General features: G+C 40.2%; 1 protein-coding gene and 1 non-coding gene across 4 annotated transcripts in view; one reads left to right on the top strand and one right to left on the bottom strand.

The window, feature by feature from the left end:
- Window positions 1-10,444: 10,444 nt before the first annotated feature.
- Window positions 10,445-10,551, bottom strand: LOC128586872 (U6 spliceosomal RNA). Its single transcript, XR_008380331.1, has one exon. It is a non-coding gene; the product is annotated as a U6 spliceosomal RNA (small nuclear RNA).
- An 8,211-nt stretch (window positions 10,552-18,762) lies between these two features.
- The window catches only part of LPAR3 (lysophosphatidic acid receptor 3), an 85,327-nt gene continuing 76,942 nt past the window's right edge, over window positions 18,763-27,147 (top strand). Inside the window, exon 1 of one of the 3 annotated variants that reach the window (XM_053592761.1) lies at window positions 18,763-18,782. The gene's annotated coding sequence lies outside the window, so the exon portion shown is untranslated. Of the gene's footprint in view, window positions 18,783-23,756; window positions 23,840-24,105; window positions 24,306-27,147 lie in introns of those variants that run through there. The other 2 variants (XM_053592759.1, XM_053592758.1) reach the window with 2 other exon arrangements.

Here is a 27,147-nt window from a genome sequence, read left to right as displayed (position 1 = left end):
GCTGCCTCACACCGGGGGGTGGGGTGGGGGTGGAGTGGGGGGGTGAGAGCGATGGCACGCGCTTCTCCCACCATCCATCTCTGCCAGAGAACCAGGGGTGAATGAGAAAGCGAACGCGTTACAGCCGAGCGTTTCCACACCACCTTGCATTAGAAGGACAGAGAAGCTCTGACTCCTTCCAGACCCCTGGGAGCTATTGGCTGCGAGGAATGGGGGAGACAATCGATTAGGGTGATGTATGTTTTTTAGTTTCTAATGATACATAAGTTACCCCATGGGCCGTGATACATATGGTGTAAAGAGAATTTTAAATGAAAGCCATTTTTTTTTTCTAGCAACACTAATTGCCTAGCAGCAGTAAATTACTCATCTCTTGCCGCCTGGGCACTGCGGCCATTACTCTCTCCTTGGGGTTGTGCAGATGTCCCCCACGAGGAATGTTTGCTCTGACAAAGCGAATTTACAACCTCACGTGTGAGCCTGCTGTGCTAGGTCTCCAGAGGCGATGACATTAATAATGGCTTTTCGACCTTGCATGGGTTGACACCATCCTGCATCTGTTATCTAGAATGACAGGACAGTGAGTTGAGTCTCTTAGCTCTTGGTTTGCCTTCAGGAGGAAATCAGAGTTCTGCTATCAAATTTAATCTTCTCCAACTAAGGGGATGAGGTTTGAGAAGTAGACTTAGCTAATAAGCATGGAAGTTTCCCAAGTAACAAGCAAGGACAGTGATAAGCACCCTTAATTTGGGGACACAGTGGAGAGCCACATGATGGGTAGAAGGAAAATGATGGTGCTATTAAGGACCAATTCAATGCACGTTTGTTGATTTCCAGTACTGTGCTAAGTACTAAGGATGCGAGGAATAAGTAACAAGATCCCGGCCTTCAACAAGTTTGGGGGGAGAGACAATCACATAAAAAGCAAGGTCAATCCAAGGTCCTATATGAGAACAGAACGGAGGTAGCTCCTGCCTGCCACTTAAGGAGATGAGACAACGCTAGAACTTAGCCTTGAAGACTATGCTGTGTGACCAGGGGGTCATGGTGTTGGGTGGAAAAAGGGCTTTCTGGATACAGACAGCAGAATGACAATAGCTTGGACATCTGAGAGAGACCTGCTCAGGCAGGAGATCTGTGCTTTGGAGAGGTCAGAGTATAGGTTGTATGTTGGGGAAAATGACATAAGACAAGACTTGAAAAGTGACAAGGTAAGGCCGCGGGAGGACTGAAGACCTGGGAGCTACAGGACCAGAAAAGGCAGAACTGTGGAGAGTGGGTGGGGGGTGGGGGTGAGGCAGGTAGGTCAGTCGTGAAGCTGCCGCAGTCATCCTGTTAAAGAGAGAGATGCCATTAACAATCACAGACACGGCGAGAAATCTGCCTGCAAACTCTCTAAGTGATACACCAGATTGCATATACATGCGTTTTATCCATCTGTATATATTATATATAGTCACCTCTTGGTATCATGGAGGAATTGGTTCCAGGACCTCCCTGGAATGCCAAAATCCACAGATGCTTGAGTCCCTGATAGAAAACAGTACAGTATTTGCACATAACCTGCACACATCCTCCCATATATTTTAAATCATCTCTAGATTACTTGTAACACCTGATACAGTGTAAATGCCTTGTAAATAGCTGATATATTGTAATGGTTGGGGGTTATGGCAAGAAAAAAAAAGTGTGTCCTTGTTCAGGACAGCAGCAAACATCCATTTTTTCTTTTTGATCTGTGAGATTTGAGAACGAATGGACATGGAAGGCCAACTATATATTTTTCTTCATCAAAAGACTTTGCTAACTACCCGGTTATTTTCTTAAGGGTTCATGCTTTTGAATTATGCTTTTGAAGGGGAGACTTTCTTTTCATAAGGGCTGTTATTGAGAAATATATTTGTTAGGTGAATACATACTTCTAGCTCATAGAGATTTCTCCTTCCCACAATTTTAAGAAAAGAAGCTTATCCTAGACTTTCTGTTTCTGTGTCATCCCTCCCCACCCACCCCTACACCCACAGGCTCTGAAGTGCTCTAAAATTGGCCAGTAGAAATTTTCTGTCTATATAAGATGGCAAGACTTGTAGGTGTCACCACTAACAAAGTCAGCCTGACTTCCTTAGCTGAAGCTTTCAGACTCCATAGGGACATCATAACAACTCCATCCTGTTCCCCACCTGTGACTGCTATCAAGTTGTGGGAGTGGGATCTCAAAGTTTTAGAGCTGAGTGTGGCTGCCTGGGGAAGAAGCTATGACAGCCAAGGCTAGGAGGTGCTTGGCCTTGGCCTCCCTGAGGTGAGGACAGTGTTGGGGGGTGGGGGAACAGCAGTGGGGCAAGGTGAACTGATGGGGGAACTCTGAGAAAGGATTGCGTCGTGTCCACCCCACCACCAGCGGGATTTGCAAAGTGGTAGTAAATATAGTCATGTTAGAGGAATGTTCCCAGGCCAGGGTAGCCTGAGACTGGGAGTCAGGGCAGGGAGGGTGGCATGGCCCCACGTCACAAATGAAGAAAATGTGGAGTTGTACAAATGCCTGGGTGTGCATGGTACTCATCTGCCTCCTTCCATACAGACCCTGGTAGAGATAGCCAGTAGTCTGTGTGTTGAGATCAACCCTAGCGATGTTCCTTCTGACTCTTCCAGCCCTGACGAATGTGACCCCCACAAGGATTAGAGGTGGTGAACTCCTAACTCTCCCTTAATGTGTGGAACATATAGGGGCAGAGACAGGGGTTTCCTCACCTCTCCAAGCCTCGAAGTCTGGGGAGTCAGGCTGAGTGCTGGTGGTGAGAGAGCTCCTGCAGCGCTGCAGGCTGACCATGAAGCAGAGAGCCCACCCCAGCCCTGAGGGGCACAGTGGACCACCTAGCAGAGAGCGCTGGAGATTCAGCTATCATAGGGATGCGGAGAGGGCCAAGCCACAGCTTTATGGTGCTCCACACCAGCACAGTGACCCTGGATGACCATCAAGACACTAGGAGGGAAAACTATATTGTATAACAATCATTCCTGAACAACACCACCCAGCCCTGGCTTGATCTCTGGGCAAAATGCATTTCAACTTCAATCCAGACTAGTGTGGAGATTCCTTCTCATGTCTTTTCTCCTGAAGGTCAAGTTCCTGGAATAGCTGTTAAGGTTGGAGAAAGGGATGACTGGATCAGGGATGATCCTGCTACCAGATTTTTATCTTCCTTGCATAAATGATACCACAGTCCATCTGGAAAAGATAAGCATAAGAGGAGGCCAGCAGATAAGGGAAGTGCTGACTTGACCCCCTTCACACTTTTCTCTAGGCTTCGGGAGGCCCAGACGTCGGCCCTTATGTCAAACCCTCTGCTCAAGTTTACACATCTCTGTGACTGAGACAACAGAGTTGATATTTACCATTATGCATTAAAAATGAAGCAACTAACTGAACTAACACCCACAGATATGTATTTCTTCTCCTTTGTCCTTTTCAAAGAACTCAATCCATTTTTGCAGTAGGCAGCTTAGAAAGTGAGTTATTGAGACAGGAATGGGTAGAAGCCAAAGGATCTGTCATCATCGACCAGTATCATCAGGAATATGTCTTCAAAAGACACCTTGGGACCATGTAGCCAAAAAATTACACATGGGTTACAGATTTAAAGGTGAAAAATTAAGCCTGTAAAAGAACTAGAAAAAAATAGATAAATATTGATCTGATCCCCAAAGAAGGGCTTTCTGAGTTCAAAACTCAGAAAACCATTGAAAAATCAAATAGATTTTACTTTATAAAACCAAAAAATTTCAGAAAAGTAAGAATGCACATGTAATTGAAAGAGCATACTGGGGAAAAAATAACTACAGCATATAAGTCTGGCTTAGTACCCTTACTGCATGAAGAACCCTTGTAATTCCTGGAGCCCCAGTGGCAAGGATGGTGTTTTCTTACTCTGTACTTCTTGTGCCTCGCAAGTTCCTGGTGAGAAGCAGGGAATTCAACAAATGAAGTATTTTTTAAGATCTATATTTGGTTGAATGCCTACTGTGCACATGTGTTATTACCATTCGTCCCAACAAACGAGCTACCTCTTAGGGTCTCCATTTCACCAAAGAGTAAACGGAGCATGGAGTAAGCAGGTGGCAGAGCCTGGCTTCAAACCCAAAGCTTCTGACCACACAGTTGTCTCCCTGTCTGCCATCATCTTCAACATCAGTATTTTTCAACCTTTCTTACCTCATAGCACACTTGAACCTGTAACAGTTAAATCCATGGCACACTTAAATAATGTGGACCAAAACAAACAAACAAAAAACCCTCAAAAAGAATATACTTACTGGGCTTTGAACTTTGTTCAAAAATAATTTAATTAATGATCTTTAAAAAGTTTCGTGGCACACCTAAAATTCGCTCATGGCACACTGGTTGAGAATCACTGAACAAATGCTTACTGAATGGAATTGAATGGCAGAACTTGGCCTACTTAATGAGAAATGTGACTTCTATTTTTCAAATAGCACCTTGTTGAGCAACATTCCTTGAACTCAAAACAATGTTGGTGCTAATGGAAAATAATTTTTATCTTTATTGGGAAGTTGAAAGCCCCATAGAGGCTCCCAGCTCTAACACTAAATTACTTAGTAATTTAGACACATTATTAAGCTGCTTCAAGTATCAAAATCCATACACAGGGATAATAAAATTGAGAGTACAGAGAGGTTGTGTAACTTGCCCAATGTCACACAGGAGTACCTGCTTGAGTGGGGAGTGAGGCTTAGGCAGTCCATCTTTAAAGAGGGATTGTTCAAAAGGTTGACGTGATATTTACGAGAAAATGATTATAAGCAAGCTTTGAAAAGGATACACTGGACATATTGGATAAATAGTGATAAAGGAATAAAACTGTTTTATTGTGCAAGAATTGTGAAAATTGGAGTTGAAGTGGACATCTCAGATGTCTGGGTGTGCTCTTCTTGACCTGCTATTTTAGTATTTCTATAGCTTAAAAGGCAAACTGGCAGACTGATCATCCCCTCCCTCTCACCCCCTTACAGTAAACTAGTGTGGCAGTCCCGATTAAAGGGTCAAAGTCAGCATGCGGCACAATTATAATCTTATCCACCAAGCTCCTTAAAAAAAAAAAAAAAAGATGATTGCATCCACAGGGTTGAGTTTCTGGCATGTGCAATAATGAATCATCAAATAGCTGTAATTGAAAAAAAGATAGTCCATAAAGCCTGGACTCAGCTTTTTGCTGTCTGGAAGCCAGGAGAGTTGGTGTTGATACATATCTCCATATCACTCATGTACTTCTCAAGCCTCAATGCAGTATTTGATCATCAATGAAATCAGCAGTTGTAGGTGCATCTCAATCAGTGTCAGAAGATGCCCTTCCTATTCTCTCTCTCTAGTTTATATAATTTAATTTTCTGAACCATTTGAGAGCAGGTTCACATACTATTATGGAAAAGGGTCATGATTTAAGTACTAGGAAGTATAAAAGGGATGGCTTAATACTTCATTGTGTATTTCCTAAGATCAAGAACAATCTGTTATAATCAGCACAATGGTGAAATTCAGGAAGTTTATTGGACACGATGCTTTTATCAATGTGCATTCCATAATCCCCAGTTTCATCAGTTATCCCCCAAATTCTCTTTATAACATTCTTTTGCCCTCCAGCACAGGATCTAATCCACGGTCACTATTGAATTGTCATATTTCTTTCGTTTCCTTTCATCTGGAACAGTCCTTCAGCTTTTGTTTGTCTTTCATGACGCTGAGACTTTTGAAGAATACTGGTCATTATTTTATAAACAGCCCCTTAATCTGGATTTGTTGGGGTTTCCCTATGATTAGACTCAGGTTATGTGTCTGTAGCAAGTACACCACAGAAGCTCTGTGTTGTCATCATATTGCCATATCCAGAGGCACAGGATATTGGTCTGCCCCTCATTGGTGAGACTTATTTCTATCCCAGTGAGAATAGCTCACATCACAAAATCCCAAAGCTGCAGATGTTGGCATGGCTGTGAAGAGAGGGGAACACTTGTATGTAGTTAGTGGGACTGCAAACTAATACAGCTTCTTTGGAAAGAAGGATGGAGAATCCTCAAAGAACTCAAAGTAGAGCTTCCATTTGATCCCTCAGTCCCATTATTAGGCATTTACCCAGAAGAAAAAAATCATTTTATTACAAGAACATGTGCAATAGATTGTTTATGGCAGCTCAATTTACAATCATCAAGATTTGGAAACTACCTAAATGCCCATCAACCTAGGAATGGATTAATAAACTGTGGTATATGTACACCATGGAATACTATTCATCCATAAAAAGATGTGACTTTACATCTTTTGTATTAACCTGGATGGAGCTGAAACACATTCTTCTTAGTAAAGTATCACAAGAATGGAAAAGCAGGTATCCAACGTACTCAAACGAATTCAATTCAAGTTAAGGGGAGGGAGAGAAAAGAGGAGAAAGAGGGGAAGAGGGAGGGGGATTGGTGTGCTCCCACATGTAAGGGATTTTGTGATGTGAGCTATTCTCACTGGGATAGAAATAAGTCTCAACAATGAGGGGCAGACCAATATCCTGTGCCTCTGGATATGGCAATATGATGACACCACAGAGCTTCTGTGGTGTACTTGCCACAGACACATAACCTGAGTCTAATGGGCCCAATGTAAGGGTACAGGGCACACCTCTCGGGTGCAGACACAACTACAACAAGGACATTACCTAACAGATGCAAACCTGTAACCTAATTGTTTGTACCCTCATATTAATCTGAAATTACAAAAATTAAAATTTTTTCTAAAAATCTGCAAAACTCATTATTAAGAAAAAACATTTCCTTACACTAAATCCTGAAACGAATTTTCTTCTCTTTGTATATACATATAGCTCTAGTTGTATGTCCAATGATAAACAGGTGAGTGGTGAGAACTGTTGTATGGAGCCATAATTTGCTTATGTTTGTGTGAATATATGTAGTCTAAATGGCAGTTTTACTCTTAAAGGTTAGACAAAGGGCACAGTTACAGGTAATTGAGATTTTTTACAGCATGTTCAAGAAATGATCTGTACACTTTTTAATATTATACTAACAATCATAGGAGCACAGATTCCAAATAAGGATATATTTTATTCATATACTACTAAAAAGTTTTCAAAGAACTTTTACTTTTATGACATTTTCTACATTTATCCTTACAATAACCTGTGCTGGGTTAGAAAGTAATGCTATCCTTATTTTACATGGGTGGGGGAATTATATTTTTTCACAAACAGAAAAATTAAAGAAAGAAAGTTAACTAGAATGCCCGCGGATTATAAAAAATGTATCTGAAACCTGGCATAAGCAGTGTTCAGTTTCTGAAATTACTTACTTACTGTTATGCCTGAAAAATTTCACTTCTTTTATAATATTTAATATAATTGCCAACATACTAGGATCAGTGTTCCCAATCTATGGAGGATCCTCACTTAAATCTATAATTCCTTTTGCTGCTCTTTGTGATCAGGATTTAATAAATAAAATAACACAAGTTCTGAACATGAATCTTTCCTTTGACATTGCTGCAAATTTTAAGCAGCCTTAAACCTTTTACATTGCCATTGGTGTTAATTTAAAAAAGAGAGAAAAGAACCAAACTAAGTAATTTTAGATCTGATTTATTTGGAAGATGGGATAAGAAGGTGTTATCCTCCCAGCCCGCTCCAGTAAGAATTCTTCATTGCAGGAAACCTTTGTGAGAAAGGTTTTGTAGACAGAGTCTTGCTTTTGAGCAAAGTAACTTCTTGGAGAATTGTTCTTTTATCTATATGGCGTTTCTCTTTATCCCAAATAACACTTTTTGCCTTAAGGTCTGTTTTTGTTTGATATTAGTGGAGTAACATAGGCTTTCATTTGGTTAGTATGTGGTTCATATACACATATATTTCTTATGATTTAGATATAGCTCATTCATTTGAACTCAATAGTTTATTTTGCTTATATTTATTGTGATATCCTGATTTGTGTGTTCCATTAATCATACTTTTTGTTTTTCTTGTTTCTTCTTCCCCTCCTTTCCTTCTCTTGGATTAATGGAGACTCTATTTTCTTCTACTTTTTTCTTTTGATGTTTATTCATAATCTTTTAACTTTTTACTTGACTTAGAAAAACCTAAAGTTAATCAAAATCTCTGTGCTGCTCTTCAATAACACAGGAACCTTAGACTTTTTGCCCAGGGGCCTCTTTAATCTCCATTTATTCTCTCTTATTTGTTTTTCTTGTCTAATATTTAAGTTACCTTTTTCATCTTCTTTTCCCTATTAATTGTTAAATTGTTTCACTTGTTGTTTGGAATAGACAATATTATTCAAGTTTACTTGTGCTTTTACCACTTACCATAACAAAAATGCTGTCTGCAGCTGACTTTTCCAGGTTCAATTTGGTTCAATTCCCTTCTTTCTTGAGGAGCTCTTTGAGTCTTCATCTTTATCTGAAAACAATATTTAATTCTCAGTTTTTAATATATATTTTTAGTTTTCAATAATTTTTTAGCTATAAATGAAATTTTAGGTTGCCCAGTATTTTCCTTAACTCTTTGGTAACGATACTGCGTTTACTGGTCTCTGTTGTTGAGAAGTCTAGTGTCACTCTAATTGGTTTTTTTTTTTTTTTTTTTATTTTTGGCCGGGGCTGGGCTTGAACCCGCCACCTCCGGCATATGGGACCGGCGCCCTACCCGTTGAGCCACAGGCGCCGCCCTCTAATTGGTCTTTTCTTAATGGCTGCTTTTAAGGTTTGTTCATCTTTAATGTTTTAGTGTGTGTGTGTATGTGTGCACATGCATATGTGTTGTATGAAATTTAAACCTTCAAACATGAAGTATTGTAGTTGTGCTTCTTCAATCTGAAAAGGCATGCCTTTCTTCAATTTTGAAAAATACTGAGTCATTAGTTTTTGAAAAACTTCTTCCTCCCATTCTCATTCACCTCCCTTTCTGAAACTCTGATTAAAAGCATGGTGGACCCTCTCGTTCTCTTTTCCGCATCTTTTAATCTCTCTTTCATATTTTCCATCTTCTTTTCTACAATCTAATAAATTTCTTTATCTTTCAGTTCATCAATTTTCTCTTTAGCTGTTTTTAAACTTTTAAGTGGTTTATTGAATTTTTTTTAGTTCAGTAACTCAATTTTTTATTTCTAGAAGTTCTTTATGAGTCCTTTTTATATGGACCACTTTTCTTTTTCAAATGTCTTACTCTATTTTCCATTTATTGAACAAGCTGAACTCAGTAAGATGTGAACAGAAGATAAATTTAATCTTTCCCAATTGCCCATTGAAGCCTTCTACCTGGCCTTTTATCCAACTTTTGGGTGAAATCTTAGGTCTCATAAATATTCTATTTATTATTAGATAATTAGTCATCTTGTGATTATTTTTAGATACGAAGACATTGTTGTTTCAGTAACTGCAATATCCTACTTGGCATATAAATTCCAAATTTAATTTATATATATATATTCCATTTATATCATTTATATATATATTCCAGCTTCAAAGTTAAATCTTCTCTCCTTCCAAAGCTTAAATTTTTCCAGCCACAAAACCTAGTGGGAGAGGGAAGTCTGGTTGTCTTTGTTTTTGGGGGGTTCTTTTCAGTTTTTGGCTGGGGCCAGGTTTGAACCTGCTACCTCTGATATATGAGGCTGGCACCCTACTCCTTGAGCCACAGATACCACCCTATCTTTGGTTTTCTTTTTCTTGCCTGTATCCTACTAGTCCAGTAATTTTCTTTCTTTTTTTTTTTTTATTCATTTTTATTAAATCAGAGCTGTGTACATTAATGCAATCATGGGGCACCATACACTGGTTTTATAGACCATTTGACACATTTTCATCACACTGGTTAACATAGCCTTCCTGGCATTTTCTTAGTTATTGTGCTAAGACATTTATATTCTACATTTAGTAAGTTTCACATGTACTCTTGTAAGATGCACCACAGGTGTAATCCCACCAATCACCTTCCCTCTGCCCCCCCCTCCTTTTCCTCTTTCCCCCATTCTTGAGTCATAACTGGGTTATAGCTTTCATGTGAAAGCCATAAATAGTTTCATAGTAGGGCTGAGTACATTGGATACTTTTCCTTCCATTCTTGAGATACTTTACTAAGAAGAATATGTTCCAGCTCCATCCATGTAAACATGAAAGAGGTAAAGTCTCCATCTTTCTTTAAGGCTGCATAATATTCCATGGTGTACATATATCACAATTTATTAATCCATTCGTGGATTGATGGGCACTTGGGCTTTTTCCATGACTTAGCAATTATGAATTGGGCTGCAATAAACATTCTAGTGCAAATATCTTTGTTATAATGTGATTTTTGGTCTTCTGGGTATATACCTAGTAGAGGAATTATAAGATTGAACAGCAAGTCTATTTTTAGATCTCTAAGCATTCTCCAAAAAAAATATGGAACGCTTCACAAATTTGCGTGTCATCCTTGCGCAAGGGCCATGCTAATCTTCTCTGTATCATTCCAATTTTAGTATATGTGCTGCCGAAGTGAGCACATAGTCCAGTGATTTTTAACCAGTGTGCCGAGACAGGATCTTAGGTTGCTGTGAATATTTTTAAAGACTGTTAATTAAATTACTTTTGAAAGATGTTCAAAGCACAGTAAGCATATTCTTTTTTTTTTACTCTTGTTTTTTATTAACATAATTTAAGTGTGCCACAGAAGTTCAACTATAGGTTCAAGTGTGCCATGAGATAAAAAGGTTGAAACAGCCTCTAGTTTGTTGCCTTAATTTCTAACCTCCTTAGGGTCTAGCCCAGGAAGTTAGGGGAATAGGACAAAGGGCATATTCTTTTTTCTTTTTTTTTGAGACAAAGTCTCACTATGTTGCCCTTGGTACAGAGCTGTGGCATCACAGCTCACAGCAACCTCAAACTCTTGAGCTTAAGCTATTCTCTTGCCTCAGCCTCCCAAGTAGCTGGGACTACTTGGCACCTGCCACAACGCCTGGCTACTTTTTTGTTGTACTTGTCAGTGCTGTGTAGCAGGCCCAGGTTGGGTTTGAACCTGCCAGCCCTGGTGTATGTGGCTGGTGCCCTAACCACTGAGCAACAGGCACTGAGCCCAAAGGGTGTATTCTTGTAGAGCAAATACTGTCCTGAATTGGCTTAGGGACCTTTTGGAGAGCAAATATTCAATTACTATCTCTTTCTCTCATAGGATGCTTTTCTGGGTTTCTCAGAGATAAGAAACCCACTCTTCTCCCAGCATTAGGAAGCTGCAGTCACGGTTCCTGTGAGTCAGCAACAGCAATACCTTACTTGTTGACAACTGCATGTTTCTCTAACCTTGCCTTTGCCTCTTAGAATGTCCCCCATCATGGATCACTTGGCTCTTAAGGCTGCCTCTGCAGCAAAGCCCTCTTCAGACCAGCCTCCGGCTAATGACACACTGTGTGAATTTCATTTGGTTTATGGAAACACTAACAACCTCTGTGCTGCCCTGGGGGGACATGCTGTGTGCAAATGCAGTGTGGCCGTCTCCCCCTCTCTGCTCTGAAGTCTCTGCGCACCTTGGTCACAGCTCCATTTTCCAGGCCTTATCATCACCCAAACTCCAGGCCGGTGCCTCTTAAACATTAATGCCTAAACCGTCACCTAGGGAATATTGTTAAAATGCAGATTCTGATTCAGTGGTCTGGGTTCACACTGAGATTCTGCATTTCTAGGAAGCTGCCAAGTGATGACTGTGTCTTTGTCCACAGACCACACTTAGAGTAGCAAGGCTGGAGGGCAAATACCTCAAGTTTATTCAATGTTGTTCTCACTTGCTAGAGATCTGGGAAAGAACACTTGTCTTTAACTAGGGTTTAGCGAAGGTAAAAAAAGAATCTCAGAATTTTGGTAACATTTTCTTAAAAATATCCTTGCCTGACCTCTTCCATGTGAACCTTTTTGTTGGATGGAGGGAGAAGGTTGCCAGTGCTGGAAGCAACAGTTTTACCATCACTTCTCATATTTGCACAAGTAGGGTCTAAAAGGTCATCTAAGAACATAAGGTCCTGGTATCTACTTTATTCTCAGGCTGTGGGATGTCAGCCACAACTGAAAAGGAGAGAAAACCACTAAAATCATTTATTAGAATCATTTTGTATTTTATAATGTCCGTAAAATTTTATTTTAGAAATGAAAAAAATGCCTCGAAGTAGAAAGAATCATAACAAATACCCATTTTCAGGGGGAAGATCAATGATTTTTTTTTTTTAATCATGATACAGAACATTTCCATCCCGTGAGCCCTGCTGCTCTGATTTCTATCCCCACACCTTAGTCTCGTCTGCCCTTAACGTAAATGGAATCTCACACTGCGCTCTCTCCTATGTCTGGCTTCGTTCATTCAACTTAATGCTTTTGGTGTTCATTCCAGTTGTTGCCGCATCGGTAGCTTATTACTTTTTTTTTTTTAAGTAGTATTCCAATGTGTAGATCCGCGACCATTTGTTAATCCATTGTCTGTTGATGGACATTTATGTTGTTTCTAGCTTTTAGCTGCCCTGAATACTGCTGATACGTTTTGTGGACATTTGTTTTCATTTTCTCTTGAGTAAATAACAACAAGTGGAGTTACTGAGTCACAGGGCAGGTCTACGTTTAAATTTATAAGAAAATGGCAAATAGGTTTTCAAAATGGTCATACCATTTTATAATCCCATTGACAACATAAGAGACCCCTGTGAGGTCTCTTTTTGCCAACATTTGGTGTTCTTGGTCTGCTCCAGTCATTGTAGTGTGTGTAAAGTGGTAGCTCACCGCAGTTTCAGTTCATATTTTCCTGATGAGTTTTGATGGTCATGGGCTTATCAGTCATTCATTTATATTCTTTACATGAAGTGTCTGTTCAAGCATTGTGCTAATTTTTAAGTTGTCCTTTTATTATTGATTTCGAGGAGATCTTTGTGTATTCCAGATATAAATCCTTTGTCAAAAATACGTAGAACAAATATTTTTTCTCTAAGGGTTATATCATCATTTTCTTAGTGGTATCGTTCGAAGAGCAGTTTATAGTTTTGAAGCCCAATTTATGAATTTTTTCTATTAGTTTCTGTTGCATGTCTAATACATTTTTGCCTATCCCTATATTATTCTTTCTCCTAAAAGTTCAAATTTTAGCCTTTATGCAGAGGTTTATGAGTCACTGCAAAATGATTTCTTGGCATGATGTTGAAGTGGAGGTTCATTTTTCCCACCTATAGATATCTAGAAATTTGAGAATCATTGATTGAAAGACTATGGTTTTTGTACTGATTTACCTTGGTGTGTTTGTTGAACATCTGTAGAGGCCTATTCCTAGACTCTCTTCTGCCCCATTGGTCTTCTTAACTAACCTGCATCAATATTACACTGTCTTCACTACTGTAATTTTATAGCTTTGAAATTAGGGAGTGTAAGTCTTCCGACTTTGATCTTCTTTTTCAATTTTTTTTTTTTTTTTTTTTTTTTTACCATTTTAGATACTTTGCTTACTCATATACATTTAGACCCAATTTGTCAATTTCTACCAAAAGGCTTGGTAGGATCATGATTAGATAGCATTGATTCTGGAGATTGAGTTGTAGAGATTTAAAATCTTAATCCATCAGCATGGTTGGTATCTATTATAGCTCTCTATGTATATCCAATCTGGATGAATTTTTATTCTGTTTAACTGCCTTTATGCACAGCTAAAAATTCTTACATCATGTTGAATAGACATAGTAAAAATGAATATCCTTGATTTTTTTCTTATCTTAGGTATAGAATGTTCAATATTTTGCCATTAACTATTAATATGATGATAACAATAGATTTCGCATAGATGCCTTTCATCAGGTTGAGGAAATTCCCTTTGATTTCCAGTTTGCTAAAAGGTTTATTTATTTACTTCATAAATAGGTGTTAACTTTCATCTAGTGCATTTTCTGCATGCATTGAAATGATCACATGATTTTTATGCTGTTAATATGGTGACTCATGGTACTTGGATTTATCTTTCAAATGTTGAAACAACCCTGCATTCAATGAGATAAATCTCACTTAGCATGCTGTATTATCTGTATATGCTGCTCAATTCTTATTTGCTAAACTTTTTTGAGAATGTCTTTCATATTTTCATGAATGATATTGGTCTGTAATTTTCCTTTCTTACAACTTTCTTAGTAGATTTTGCTATGACAGCTACATGGACCTCTTAAAATAGGTAGGGAAGTTTTCTCTCTATTTTCTCAAAAAGTTTGTATGAGATGAATATCATTTCCTTTTAAAGTATTTGATAGATTTGGACCTGGAGTTTTGTGAGAAGACCTTTAATTACATATTGAATTTTGTTGATAGGCATTGCATTGCTTTTTCTGACAGTTTTAGTAAGTCATCATGCTGACAATGAGTTTTATTAATCTTTCAACAGGACAACTTTGGTTTCCTTGATTTTCTCTATTGTTTGTTTTCTATTTCATTATTTTTTCATTCTCATTTTTATGAATTCCTTTTTCTATTTACTTTGAGTAGATTTTGCTCTCTCTTTTTTTTAATCTTCTTAAGGTAGAAGTTCAAATCACTTTTGTAAACTTTATTTTTTTCAAATACAGACAGCACCCAACTTACAATGGTTTGAATTGGGATTTATTTACTTTATCTGGAGGTAACCCTATTTTAAGTTTAGGAACAACTGTATAAATGTTTAAATATGCCAACATCCTGTTAAGTACTGCAGCTTATAATTTTTGATATGAAGTATTATCCTTCTTATTTGGTTCAAAATGTTTTCTAAATTCTCTTGTGATTTCTTCTTTGATCCATGGGTTATTTATTTGTGTGTTGCTTAATTTCTAAATATTTGGGGATTTTTATAGATTTTTTTTGTTATTAACATTTAATTTTGGCCAGTAATAATTTTAATCAACTTGTTGAAACTTGCTTTATGGTTCAGAATATGGTCTAGCTTGGTGAATGTGTGCGCGCTTGAAAAGAAGTGTATTTCATAATTGGTGGGTATGATGTTTTATAAATGATAATAAGGTCAAGTTGGTTGAAAGCATTGTTGAAATCTTCTATAACTTTGTTTTTCATCTATCTGTCTTCCAATTACTGGGGAGTGTTAAAATGTCCAACAACAATCATGAATTTGTCTATGTCTGTCTTTAGTTCTGTTGGTTTTTATTTCATATACTTGGAAGGTCCATTATATGGTGAGTTGATCTTTTTATTATTATGAAGTAATCCTGTTTTTTTTCCTGATAATAAGCTCATTTTTAAAAATTATGATAGTATGCTATTTCTTTTTAATTCCCATTGTGTTTGGAGGTAGGTACTCCATGTATTATTCCATGTATAGTTGTAGGGACTAAGTGAAATTCACCAAGGTTGTATAACTAGTAAATACAGTAGTGCCTACTAAAGTTTTTGAACTTGACAGCAAGTCTTTGAAGTCATAGGTACTTTAATTACATCATATAACATGTTTTTTATTCTCTTGGTTTTCAGAACTTTTAAATTATATGCTTTTTTTTATACACATTGGTCATTGTTTCCTCACTGATATTCACACTTCTCTGGTTGATATTTGCCTCCACTATATTGGTCATATCACAATGCAACATAATCAGAGTGAGCAATGTTTAACTAATTAAAAGGAAACTATTTGAGTCTTCCAGAAAATCTATTACAGTAAGGTAATTTATTATGATGTGTTTATCTATTGGTAAGTAAAAAGTTATTAATGACTGCAAAGCTGAGTATAAAATACGTGATATAATTATTGAAAGTGCTTCTTTCAAAATATTATGGAATCTTATTTTATTTTAAAACTTTGTAATATTAGGGCAGCGCCTGTGGCTCAGTCGGGAAGGCGCCGGCCCCATATACCGAGGGTGATGGGTTCAAACCCGGCCCCGGCCGAACTGCAACCAAAAAATAGCCGGGCGTTCTGGCGGGTGCCTGTAGTCCCAGCTACTCGGGAGGCTGAGGCAAGAGAATCGCTTAAGCCCAGGAGTTGGAGGTTGCTGTGAGCTGTGTGAGGCCATGGCACTCTACCGAGGGCCATAAAGTGAGACTCTGTCTCTACAAAAAAAAAAAAAAAAAAACTTTGTAATATTAAAGACTGAAAACTTCTTAACTCTGATCGTTCATCCATTTTATTTTATTTATTTATTTATTTATTTATTTATTTATTTATTTATTTTGACGCAGAGCCTCAAGCTGTCACCCTGGGTAGGGTGCCTTGGCATCACAGCTCACAGCAACCTCCAACTCCTGGGCTTAAAGTGATTCTCTTGCCTCAGCCTCCCAAGTAGCTGGGACTACAGGTGCCCGACACAACGCCCGGCTGTTTTTTGGTTGTAGTTGTCATTGTTGTTTGGCAGGCCTAGGCCGGATTCAAACCCACCAGCTCTGGTGTACAGGCTCGGCGCCTGTAGCTCAAGGCTGAGGAAGAGTGAGATCCATTCTAAATGAATCACTCTTCTATCTTAAATGGTCTAAAGCAGCAGTTCTCAACCTGTGGGTTGTGACCCACAGGAACTGTATTAAAGGGCCACGGCATTAAGAAGGTTGAGAACCACTGGTCTAAAGGGTGACAACTCAGGTTGTTTTTACAGTGCTTTCCTGTTCTAGTCTACTACGTTAATATTCAAATATACAAAAACCATTAAATGTGAATTTGGCCAGTGTCCATCACATCCAGCTGAAAAAATCAATTCTGGAGATGAAAATTTTAGTGTCATATTGCAGCTTTCTTTTGCAAAATAAGGAAAAAAGTTTTGTGCATAGGATGCAGAAAATCCTAACAGGATTTGTTTACAGTGATTTCCTTTTCTTTTTTAGGTTTACTGGAATAAATATTTGTGCAGCAGAAAGAGTTGCTAGTAGCAGATTCTTGTTGGCTGCTTCAGGAAAGGCCAATATTTAGGTATAGCTTAAGCATCAGGTTTGGGAGAACTTGAGATATTTATTAGATAAACTGTTACCATTGTCCACAACTGGCTGCATCTTTGAGTGGCTGTTGAGCATCCCACAAGTGCTGAACCTACACAACCTTGGTGATGCGCTCTTAAGGTATCTTTGTTTCATGTGTACACATTGCTCAGCCTGCAAACATATAACTATTTTTGTAAAAGTGGATTTAAACTCTATCTCGAACCCCCCTCTCTAATCTTATCAGCTTCCAGATTAACTCAAGAAAATTCAGTAGTCGTGGTTATTTTCAGTTTTTACCTAGGTTTCTGCCCCTCTCGTTTCCCCCCCTGTTGTGGCATCTAAGTTCTGAAGGGACTCTGGTATTCAGGCCTGGGGGTGGAGTGGGTGAGTAATGGACATCTGGCTCATATATTCTTTTGAGGGTGATTCTCCCTCCCAGTCTCCGGACACTGGCCTCTGTCCCTGCTACGTCCGCTGCTGATGTTTCCTTTTGGGTATTTATTAGCAAAGAGCTGACTTGACTGCTATTCTGTGTCACTCTGGGCCAGGGAGAATTGCGGACTCTGCCCTCCTGTGTCTGCCTACGCATGTCACCAGTGCTGCTCCCATATCACAATCCCACAAATCACGTGTGCATTAATATTTCCCATCCTACTCACAGGTGGAAAGCAGGGCACAGTCTCCTATTTGTATTAGTCAGTATAGGCCCAGAGGTTACACTGTGCTGACAAATGCCCTCTGCTCCCCAAATCTCAGTGCCTTTCTGCAAAGCCTCATTTCTCACTCACCTGGCCTTCCTGCCGTAGCCCTGGTGCGGCTCCAGGCCTCCCTCACTCCTGGATCCAGGCTGACGGAGCTGATGCTGCGCCATTGCTGATACTGCTACCTGACATCAGGACAGAGGAAAAAGAATAAAGTGAATTTTGTGTTGGCTCCTAAAAATGTGCTGCTCACATTTTAATGGCCAAAGCTAGTCAAATGGATAAGCCTGATGTTAATGGGACAGGGAACTTTAGTTCTCTTCTGGAAAGGGACAGCTTATATATTTTAAGTAATAATGTAACCACATTATTTCTGGGTTCCTAAACTTAAGGGAAGATCCAAGCGTCTATAATGACAGCTCGGGGAGTGAAGGGTGAGGTGTCAGAAAACCCACGCCTGTGGCTTTCAGAGTTGCTCCAGCTCCAACTCAAATTCTCCTCCCCAGGTCAGGAAACCCTGTCTGTTCTTCACGGGGAGAGGCCTGGTTCTCATCTGTTCTCTCCTAATTGACTGTTTATGGAGAAAAACACTTATGTTTAGCTTCTTTCCCCATTTAGGTCCTTTGAAGATCCAGAGAACCATTCTTTTGAAACTATAAACCTCATGTTTAAGATTATTTGTTTCTGTTCTGAGTTTCAGAAAACCTATTGAGGAACCTAGGAGTGGAGAATTGACTTCTTTTGGTCTTTCTGGTATTTTCTCTTAAAGATTTGTTGGGGTTTTTTTGTTTGTTTTGTTGTTTTATGTCCTCCCTTGATAAATGTTCTCAGAAACAAGAAATGCTCTTGGCTTAGTGGGCTAAGGTGGTAAAAGAAAACCAGTTGTCTCCAAGCAGAATTTCATCACCAGGGTGAAGTGGGTGAAGTGGTTGCTAACACAAAGGCTCCTTGGGCTGGGGCTTTGTAAGCACAAAGCTTGGTGGTGGTGGATTATCATTTCCCATCCCATAATCTCCAAGGCTTATTGTAAAGGATTTGTAATGGATTTACAATGCCAGCTTTCTATTTTCTGCATGGAATCTCTCCTCTGAGAATTATAATGTTTGCCCATGGTATTGCACTAGCCGAGCTCACAGGTATGCTAACTTAATACCCAGGTGAATCCAAATGAAATTACAGTGAGGCAGAAAATGAGTAAAATAGGAAGCACAACTTAGAGTCTGGTTTCTTGGGTCATTTAAATTTAACAAACCCTCAAACTTCCATTTGATTGTAGACATTTTTCTTTATAATTGTTTATTTGAAAGGCATGACTATTTGAAAATTCTTCATTGAAAATGGTATGCTTTAAAAATTTGGATTATACATGTTTATTGCAGGAAATTTGAAAATATAGAGAAGTATGTAAAAAATTAAAAATGCACATTATTCCATTTCCTCAAAATAATTACAGTTAACATAGGGGTATTTATTTGCAATCATGTTTTCCTTCAAACAAACACTAATGTTTTTAAAAAAGGAAACAGATTTGATTATGTAGCTTTGCATTCTGGTTTTTATAAAAAGCATAATTTGAAGCGATGAATTTGTTCCTATGCCATTGTATATTCTTTGAAACATGTTTATTATAGTTGCATAATATTCAATCCTGTGGATGTATGATAATTTATTTGATCAAGTTTCTATTGGACTTTTAGGTTAGACTTTTTAGGTTCTTTTCAACATTGTATATAATTCATTGTATAGTTGAATTGTATTTCAATTGTATAAATAATACTAAAATGTTCATATTTGAATTAAAATATTTATGTGCCTCTAAGGGTGCCTTTAGGATACCTTTCTGGATGTTAATTACTGGGTTAAATAGTATGAACGTGTTAGGATTCTTGATATATCACAGTTCGTCATATCTAAGAACTTATAAATTGTAAGATGCACCCTTATTATTTTATTCAATAAGAAGAAAGAAAATGATGCCATTTAAAAGCAATATTTTCTTATGACATATATACCTTTTCTTTCATAATTATTGAAAGAATTTTCTGGGCTTATTGATATTTAAAGATAAAATTAGTAGTTTGTATTTTGTTTTTGTTGTATTTGTAGGAAAAGCAAAAACCCTGGTCAGAGGATTCACTCTTGAACTTCCTTATTCTTCTGAGTCACTTTACAATGCCACATAGTTTGTGATCGGAGCACCATAAAAAGCACTGTGATGCTGCATTTAAAAAATATATATGCTTTGATCTTTGCTCTAGGATTTTCCTCTAACCACTGACATCCATTCTTTACAATTTGGTGCTTTTGGTCTGGCAATGACAAGTAAGTCTCAACTGTTGCCTGGCTAACAATGGTCATAAAACACATCTTAATTTAGCGACATTACAGAAGTACTTCTGAGAATGAATAAACTGTGTTATACTGCAAATTCCTCACCAGACAATTTCACCAGTTTTTACTCCCACTCGAACCCATTTCCCTTGAACTTTAGTCAATATTGGGAATCTTTATAATCAAAGGCCTTTTGCCAGTGTGGTAAGTGCCAAGTGGTATCTTTTTTTTTTTTTTTTTGTAGAGACAGAGTCTCACTTTATGGCCCTCGGTAGAGTGCCGTGGCGTCACACAGCTCACAGCAACCTCCAACTCCTGGGCTTAAGCGATTCTCCTGCCTCAACCTCCCGAGCAGCTGGGACTACAGGCGCCCGCCACAACGCCCGGCTATTTTTTGGTTGCAGTTTGGCCAGGGCTGGGTTTGAACCTCCCACCCTCGGGATATGAGGCCGGCACCTTACCGACTGAGCCACAGGCGCCGCCCGGTATCTCTTTTTAATTTACGCTTGTTTTATTGTTAGATCATTTAAGATTTATTTTCATCAATTTTGAGTCATTTGTGTTCTGACATCAGCCAGTTGTTCACGTTCAGTGATGTAGAAAGGGTGTCGTCATATCTTGCAATAGTTTTCTCTCCTAGTTTTTAGTTTGATTTTTATTTAAATTTATGGGATTTCTTTTATTATGTGCAGAAATATCTATTTGCATGTCATCAAGCTAATTAATATTTTGAAATCAAATAAATGTAAAGCTTTATTAATTTATTAATAAATATTAATCTTTATTCTCCTCTAATTGTGTCGTGATTCACTTTCTCTCCTTTATAACAAACTGACTTTATAATGACTATGGAAAATACTTTGATGAACATCTAACTTTATTTTTTCCCCAAAAGTCCATAACTTCTACCACTGCCATTCACTAAGCATTTTCTTTCTGATTTAAGATGCCAACATCTTCAAACATAAACATTTTTATATTTACTAGGTTCTTGGGATAGAAATTCTGGTCTAATGTTTTGTCTCTCTAGTTTCACTTTAGGGTCATATTGTTTTAATTATTAATTAAGATGACCATATAATTTAGCAACTAAACTAGATATTTTTTGCAAGTAAATTATGCCTAGAAGACAGGTAGAAACCTAGATTGTCCCAGACAAACCAGCACATGGGCCACCTTAGTTATTCTTGTTTTATTATGTATTTTCATATCTGTTAGAAGATTTTCTTTACAACTTTTATTTTCAAAATTGATCATCCTTTTCTGAATCATAAAAATATGTAGAAGTAAGTAATGATAGGATAAATATCTAAGAAGTATTCTTACTTCTTCCTATGAAAAATTATTTTACAGTTCATATGAGATATGGTTTGCTCAATCTAAATGAACTTAAATAAATTCTGGTTTGGTATTTATGAACTATTCCCATGACTTTGACTTGAAGTTACTTAGGTATTGTTGAGAGATATTCCATAGGGCCACCTGCCTTGCTTTCGCTGTCTCTCCATTTCTGTGGTTTCTATGGAGTTAGCTGTTTGCACAGTCATTTCTTGGACCCTTCTAGCTAGGTGTTATTTTAGGTACACCTACATCCATCACTTTTACAGCTTCCAATACACTTTCCCATAAAATTCACCTGCTGTTGGCATTCTCATCACTAATGATAATGGTACAGATTATGGCACAGAAAAATTCAACAGGGATTCAGTTCAGATACTTCCCAAAGTCAAGGAAAGCAAAGCAAATCTGTGAATTCCTGCCCACACAAAGGTCCAGGCAGAGCTGAGGACTGAGGAACATGGCGTCTTTCCATAAACCCAGACAGAAACAAGAACTCTTATAAGAGTCCCACCTTCTTCTCACTGTGGCAGGAGGCAGTGTTACATTTTATTCGTTTATTTATTATTTATTTATCTTGCAGTATTCATGATCTGCCCCACGACGCTGGCTGACACAGGCTCTCCAAGATCACAGTTATTCCTTCAGACATAATTTCCATCTATCAAACACTGTGAAATATCCCTCCTCCCCCCACCATCCCCGAAACAATATAACTTGTTGTATCCCCAGAAACACAAAACACAACATTTATATACAGAAAACCTACTCAGCAAATGTTTGTTGAAAAAGATATGAATACATTTTCATCCAGGGATCATGAAAGCCAAGTGTACCCAAATGGCTTCATGCTTGCCATTGTGATGTTAATTTTAATTTGGTTTTACTGATAAAACCATTTTTGAGAGAGGAGTGAGACACCACAGACTGAACAAGAACTTGTAGAAGGTTCTGGTGGATAATTCTGAGCTACCTTCCAAACACCGGCATTCGGGGCTCACATCTTTCCTTTTAGATGTCTTTTGCCTCTTATCCTTCCTTCCCAGCTCCTGCCCTTGGGTTTTATTGCTGTTCCTCACCCCCTCCCCCAATCTGTTTTTCAATATCACTTTCTTGCCTCCCCCTCTCATCTGACCCACATTTGAAAAATCTAGCTAGAATGCATTTTTCCTTTTGCAACACAATTCTCTGTACCTGCTTCTCTTCCCTCTATTTTAAAGGGTTTGTGTGTTAAAGGTAGTCTGGGCTTTTCCACAGAATCCCTGTTCTCTTTTACAATGCTCAAGTTCAGGAAGTTTCCCAGTTACAACAAAATATATTTTCAAAGTGCTTCAGTTAATAATGGAACTCGGCACAGATTTCCCCAGCAAAAGAAGGCTCTAAATGGTGTTTACAGTTCCCAGTCCAGCCTACAATAACTTGCTTGCTCAACTCACTACACACATTGGGTCAAGTGCTCACAGAGTGCTGGTTGAGAATTTTTCTGTTCACCAGGTTGCCCTTCTGCACTCTGATATTTGATTTATGCTGTTCATTCCCCTGACTCAGTCTCTTTATCATGGGCAATGTTTCTGCTGCTTCTGGTAAACATATGACCTCTCTTTAGCACCAGCTTTGCAAGTCGTACCTCTGTCTACACAGTTCACCCACAAGACACCATAGTAATTTTCTGAATACTCAGATGAAGCGACAATAATTCGCATGTGCTGATCATAATCTAGCCACATCCCTGTGAAGGTTTATAGCACTAGGCTGTCATGCTCCGTGGGGTAAGATTCATCCCGTAAGGATGGTAACATTACTGAGACATTGTCTTAGGAGACAGCAGTCTTTTTGATGGTAGGGGGCAGACAGACAGATTGTTTCCTAGGCTGTCCTCGCTAGCTGACACACAGAGAGCCCAATATTCTTGCTGAATGCACCAAGGCTGAGGGAGTGAGTGAACCACCAAGGCCCTGGAAAACCTCTGGGCGAACCACTCTCAGTGTTTTCCAAAGGTTTTTTGAAGCCTGAGTGGGAAGGACTTTTCACTTCACAGTATTTCCCTCTTGTGAGGTCACCGGGAAAGACCAACTTTGAGCATTTCTGTATGTAACCTTGTTATTATTACTTTGCAGTATTCAGACAGAACAACGCCATCCTGACCTCTGTTTTACTTTGCATCTTTCTTCTTTACCGAAGGTAGGTCGGTGGAGGCTTTATATTTCAGATTTGAAAAGCAAATTATCTTGAACTGTTTACCCTGGGCGGCCAACAAGCCTCTTAAGCATTTTTTTTTTTTTTTTTTTTTTTTTTTGGTCCCCGCTGCAATAGAAAGGTGCCTAGGAGACACCGCTGGCCCCCTGGCCTCCGGGAGCCGCCTACCCCCTCCAGTAGCTTCGTTCCCGTTTTGGAGCTGGGCCTGGGCCTGGCATGAGCCTGCCTGGGCTGGCTGTGGTTGTGGGCTGCACTTCCCGCAGTCACTTCAAGCAAACCTCCGAGGCCAGAGGGACAAAGGGACGGCACCTTCACACGGAGCTCCGAGGTACGGCTCCGTCGGGACTGTGGGTGCGAGACGTCCTTTGGTGGGTGCCCTCTCCCCTCGGGGCGGGCCACCCTCCCAGGACAAGGCCAAAGGCCAGGCGGGAGCGCGTCTGGGGCAGAGCCGGCTCCGGGCTCCCGCGGGCCCCGCGCGCACATCCCGGCCCGGCCGGTGCGGGGCGCTCTGCCGTGGGAACGGCGGCCGCGCCGGGCAGGGCGGGGCAGGGCGGGGACGCGGGCCCTGGGTCCCCTCCCTCGCCCGGCCAAACTTTCCTCGGGCTCGGGGCGCGTCGCAGCGGCCGCTGGAGAGGAGGCGCCCCGCCGCCCGCCCGCCCGCCGCGTCCTCTGCAGCTCGTCGGCGCCCGGCCGGAGCCCGGCGCCCGGCCGCCCCGTCGCGCTCGGCCCCGAGGGCATGCGGCAGCCGCGGGGGCCCCGGCTCCCGGGCTCGACGGCGCGGGCGAGCGTGAGCGGTGAGTGGGGCGCCGGGCGCGGGAGGTTCGGGAGGGTTCCCGGAGCCGCGGCCGGCCGGGGTGCGCACCGGGAGGCCGGGGCGCTGGGGCTCCGCCGAGCCCGCCGCGGCTTCGCCGGGTTGCCTGGCTGCAGCCTGGGCCCCGCACCAACTCCACACCCTGGGAACTAGACTCTAGGGCAGGCGTGTGGCGCATCTCGCCCTTTCCCCGCCGTTTCCCAGAAAGCAATCCGGATGCAAAACCGGCCTTGCGTCCGCCTGTGCGGAAGGCTGGTGGGCAGAGCGCAGGGGCGTGGGTGCGCGGCACCGGCTGCCGGAGCCGTGCGTGCACAGGTGCTGTTTGCAAACCCGGTCTTCCTGCCGTCGGTGGGGATGAGACAACCAGGTTCTCCCGTGGAGCAGGGGGAACAACACTCCCAGCCTCCAGTTCTACCCCGTGCAGTGGTGGGGAAAAGTTATTAGTGAACTAGTAACACAATCCGGGTTGCGCTAGGTGCTGGAAAGTTCCTGTGACCCCCTCACCACTAGAGGACAAAAGTGCTGTGTTCTGTAGCAGTGATACTTTCTTGCTTTCAGGTAGCAAGTTGCAGCTCCCCAAATCGCTTAGAAATTTCTTGAGCATGTAATTTGAGGAGTGACTGTGACTATTGGAAACAATTTAGTCTTATTAAGGTAATCGTTAGAACAACCCTTGAAATCGTTTGCAGGTCCAGGAAATGTGTCCTTCGTAATTCGTTATTGTGGCTGCAACACTCTTCTGCCTCCTGGTGTTGGCATGTCACGTTAGAAGTAAAGGGGTCGCTCAACTTCTCACAGTTCCTAGCTGCTTCTCCTAAGTCGGAGTATTAAGTAAACGTCAGTGACAAACAGATGATCCTTTCTTTACCAGTAGCTGGTTATTATAGGCACTGCACAGAATTGCATTAATGCATGGATTTTCGTATTGCTGAAGAGAGCTCTTGAGTTTTCCACCGGCCTATCCCTAGTTGTTAACCCTGCTTCCTATGAGATGGTAGGTCCAATTGTGTGTGCTGGTCAGAGTCAAGGGAGTAGAATTTTCCTCTTTTTTGGCCAGAAGTGATACAGTCAGAAATATACAACCTTGGCTCTTTTAATGCCATGCTTGTCTAAACAAACTAGACCATTCTAAAAGACCAGTAAGCAAACCCTGCAATGTGTATTTAAGACAAATTTCCAGACTTGAGACTGTATGAGCCTGTTATCATACAGAGACCTGGACCTCTAACCATCTGGACAACACAGTGACAGTCACTACCATGTACCTAGGAAAATATCATTTTGGCAAAATTTTCTTATTTATTTATTTATTTGTCTTTAGAATTCAAGACTTTGTAGCTTTGATTTAATTGCAGATGACGCTCCACTGCTCTAAATCTGGCAAATACATACATCAACTGCCAGACTGTCTAGATGTGATCATATCTGGTTTAGGTAGCTGGCTGTTAGACCAGACGTTTGATGGAGCAAGTCTGTATATGTTTTCTGTAAATGAAGACAGAAATGAAAATATTAAAATATGTAATTTTTTTCTGTAGGTTCATCAGAACCTATTTGAGATATTATAACATGTTAACTCTCTCTTTTCAAAAACACACATCACAGCACCAAGGAACCAAGGGACTCACGGCATTGCAGCTAGGCGACTGAGGCACAGTGCTCAGAATCAGCTGTCCACACACGCCCAAGGCTGGCTGTGTCTCCCCCACATTCCCAGCTTCCTGTGAGGAACAGCAGTTCACTGTAACTTAGGCCCAACCTCTTATTCCTTTGGGCTGGGGCAAAGGGAATCACTATAACTCAAATGGGAATTCCGATGACTCAAATTACCCATTAGCCATTCTCCTTACAGTACACATTAGTTCAAATGCTTTCTGGTCTGTGATTATACCCAACAGAGTGGTTAAGTCTGATTGCAACCTTCTAAATGGCAGAGACCAGGCCCAAGGCATCATTAATGTGGCATCAAGGGAAGAGCCGGGCTTTACAGTCAGAACAGCTCTTGTTCCAGTCTAGGCTTTCCTCATCTGTAAAAACGAAGTTAATATCCACCTCCCAAGATTAGAAGAGAAAGCACTTAGCAGGGTTTCTGATATACAGGAAGTACTTACTTCTTAAATGCTAGTTGCCTTCTCTTCCTCCATGTAAACATTAAACTATTGTGATTTGTATACATATGAGTGCAAATGCATATTGCTCTGGAGGGAATACAAAGATGGGTTTCCAAAGCCTTGGGTGCCTTAGAGATGTAATGCACATTTTTTTTTTTAAACTTGCTTTTCGCTTTCCTGGTCGTGAGCCTTTCACCCTCCCTTCATCGTTCCTCCTGCGGGTGCCCAGCCTCCTCCTTTTTAGCCTTGGTGATCCTTCGTTCTGGATTCTGTATGTACGTGGAGGAGTCTCCTGGAACTTAGTCCTACCATGGATGCAAGAGGTCCGGGAGAGGGTAGGGGCTCTCTGCACTGAGAGTTTGTGCTTTTACAAATGCAAATGATGGGCTAGAGGCACTTGGAACACAGGGCTCTGGGTTCTAATCCCACTTTTGTGAGTTCTTGTGATCTTGAATACAGAGGGTGCCAAAAAATGTATACACACTTCAAAAAAAAAAAATGGTGTTAAATTTGTAATACTCCAGTCACGTTTGACTTCTGCAATTACAAGAGGCACTCAGTATGACTTGTATTCATCCTTTGATCCTTTGTCAGCAGTTTACAGTATTACAAATTTAAAGTATGCATACTGTTTTTTGGCACCCTCTGTATATTACTTGTCATCTGTGAATCAGTTTTCTCATTTACACAGTGGAGATAGTAATTCCTTTTTTA

Source organism: Nycticebus coucang, chromosome 5 (assembly GCF_027406575.1).
Source record: "Nycticebus coucang isolate mNycCou1 chromosome 5, mNycCou1.pri, whole genome shotgun sequence".
Lineage (NCBI taxonomy): Eukaryota > Metazoa > Chordata > Mammalia > Primates > Lorisidae > Nycticebus > Nycticebus coucang.
The sequence above is the reverse complement of the archived record's forward strand: the minus strand, read 5'-3'. Positions and strand labels throughout refer to the sequence as shown.